This window comes from Engystomops pustulosus, chromosome 7, assembly GCF_040894005.1.
Source record: "Engystomops pustulosus chromosome 7, aEngPut4.maternal, whole genome shotgun sequence".
NCBI classification, from domain to species: Eukaryota; Metazoa; Chordata; class Amphibia; order Anura; family Leptodactylidae; genus Engystomops; species Engystomops pustulosus.
The window spans coordinates 83876981-83880159 of NC_092417.1; positions in this window are offsets into that span (position 1 = coordinate 83876981).

A 3179-nucleotide genomic window follows, 5' to 3' on the forward strand; every position below is an offset into this window, starting at 1 on the left:
CACCTACCCGGTCCTCTGTTTTAAACAATTTTTGGGAGTGCCACATACAGGCACTCAATCTATTCAATTTTTCTGGAGGGCCACCTACCTGCTCCTCTGGTTTGAAAACTTTTTTGGACTGCCACATACAGGCACTCAATCTATTTCATTTTTCTGGAGGGCCACCTACCTGCTCCTCTGGTTTGAAAACTTTTTTGGACTGCCACATACAGGCACTCAATCTATTTCATTTTTCTGGAGGGCCACCTACCTGCTCCTCTGGTTTGAAAACTTTTTTGGACTGCCACATACAGGCACTCAATCTATTCAATTTTTCTGGAGGGCCACCTACCTGCTCCTCTGGTTTGAAAACTTTTTTGGACTGCCACATACAGGCACTCAATCTATTTCATTTTTCTGGAGGGCCACCTACCTGCTCCTCTGGTTTGAAAACTTTTTTGGACTGCCATATACAGGCACTCAATCTATTTCATTTTTCTGGAGGGCCACCTACCTGCTCCTCTGGTTTGAAAACTTTTTTGGACTGCCACATACAGGCACTCAATCTATTCCATTTTTCTGGAGGGCCACCTACCTGCTCCTCTGGTTTGAAAACTTTTTTGGACTGCCACATACAGACACTCAATCTATTTCATTTTTCTGGAGGGCCACCTACCTGCTCCTCTGGTTTGAAAACTTTTTTGGACTGCCACATACAGGCACTCAATCTATTCCATTTTTCTGGAGGGCCACCTACCTGCTCCTCTGGTTTGAAAACTTTTTTGGACTGCCACATACAGGCACTATCCAAATTAAATTGTCTCCATAGCAGCCTCCACACGTCTCCATTGCTACCTCCAAAAGTCGTCCATATAGCTGCCTCCATACATCGTCCCCTTATCAAACGAGGTGTGTCAGGCACAAATTTGGGTTGTTTTCATGGATTCCACATCAAAGTTGTTAACTTTGTCGCCACCCTGCTGTGTAATCCACAAAATATACTGGCAAACTTTTATCATGTACCGATATTATTTGAGCGCTTCTTGCTCACCTCCTTTGGTTCCTCTCTGCCACCCATTGGTTTGAAGCCTGAGTCCATTTAGGGTATGTCGCCATGACACTCTCTAGCCTGCTGCCGTTGCCTCTGCATGCCGTCCCCTATAGTGTCAGGGTCAATTATTGGATGTTTTAGATGCTATCTAGCTTCATTCTGTCACTCTGTCATGGCCATGCTGTTGCCCATAATTTTGGCATAATGGTGCGATTAAGCAGCCTCAGAGGCATCCATGCATGCTGCCCCTGCTGTTTCCTGTCCATTTCCGTGGTGTTTCCATCCTTTTCTGAGGTTCCCAGGTGTTTGGCCAAGCTTCCCTGTGCAGAGCCTTGGTCCCCTTGAAAAATGCTCGAGTCTCCCATTGACTTCAATGGGGCTCGTTATTCGAGACGAGCACTCGAGCATCGGGAAAAGTTCGTCTCGAATAACGAGTACCCGAGCATTTTAGTGCTCGCTCATCTCTACTCCTGAACCATTTTCTTTTGGGCTTTCTTTGTATTTTTCACTCCTTTCACTATGCACTCCTAATGATACCTCCCTTTTATTCTTTGTGTTGGTGTGATTTTAAATAGGTTTTATATGGATTTAATAGGTTTCAAAAAATTAAAACCTTTTGTAAGAAAAAGTAATTTTAATTTTTCCATATTCTGACACTAATTACTTTTTCATACATTCGCACACGGAAATGAGTAATATGTCATTTTTGTGATGACATTGTCATTGCCACCATTTTGGGGACTGTACGACTTTTTGGTCACTTTTTTTTAAGTGTTGCAAATGACAAAGAAGTAGTGTTTGTACGACCCTTTGATCATTTTTTATTAATTCTGTTTAAGTGTTTCAGACATTTGGACACTATTTTCTGTTACAGGGCTCACTGCCAGGAATAACTGTTTTTATTTGTAAATAGATCAGGACTTGGCGCATGTCTATGATTTTTATTGTTTATTTTTATATCAGTTCTAGGAAAAGGGAGTGTTTGAACTTTTAGAGAGAAGCACGGGGGCTCCCGTGATCTGCGGTATTGATCGTGTGCCCATGACAATACCCCCCCTCCCCCTTCGGCCTCCCCCTCTTCTTCTTGGTCCCAAGAAACCGATCCAAATGTTCTCTTTGGGCTCCCAGGATATCTCCTCAGGCCTGAACCCCTTTCAGTCTACAAGAAAGAACCGCTTATCCCACATGATCTTCATGTCCAGAACCTCCTTAACCTCATAGACATGTGGGGTAACGGTCTCCGGAGCAGGAGGAGGGGATTGATGGGAGAAGCGGTTCAAGACGACTGGCTTCAGGAGGGAAACATGGAAGGAGTTCGGGATGCGCATAGATGGAGGAAGGCGGAGCTTGTAGGCCACTTAATTGATGCGCTTGATTACCTCAAAGGGACCATGGAATCGGGGAACAAGTTTGTAGCTGGGTATCTTAAGCCGGACGTATCAGGAGGATAGCCAAACTTTGTCACCAGGAGAGAAGACAGGAGGAGTCTCTTATCAGCCTGGGTCTTGGTACGGACTGTAGCTCATAGAAGGGACTGGCGGAAGAGGAGGGCGATGTATCCCTCCATAGACCACAAAGAGTGGAGCCAAGCCAGTAGAGCCCGAGTCCAGGGAATTGTAGGGGAACTCAGCCCAAGGTAGTAGGTCAACCCAGTTGTCTTGACGGGCTGAGACGAAGTGGCGGAGGTAGCAGCCCAAAGTCTGGTACACTCTCTATACTTGACCATTCGACTGAGGGTGGTAGGCAGAAGAAAAGTCAAGGTTGACCTGCAGCTGGTGACAAAATTTGGACACAAACTGAACTCCAACGTACATGATGTGTAACGAAAGACCATGCAGCCGGAAGATATGTTTGAAGAACAAACTGGCAAGCTGTGGAAGACCTGGAAAGGGAACAAAATGGGACATTTTTGAAAACCGGTCCGTCATCACCCAGATGACAGTACTGCCCGAGGAGACCGGCAGATCGGTGACAAAAAACATTGCCACGTGGGGCCACGGGTGACTGGGTATCGGCAACAGCAGAAACACTCCAACTGGTTTGAGACGAGAGGCTTTGTTGCAGGCACAGGAGGAGCAGGATCCCACAAACTCCCAAACATCTTTGACCAGGTCTGGCCACCAGTAGTAGCGGGAGATGAGGGCCATGG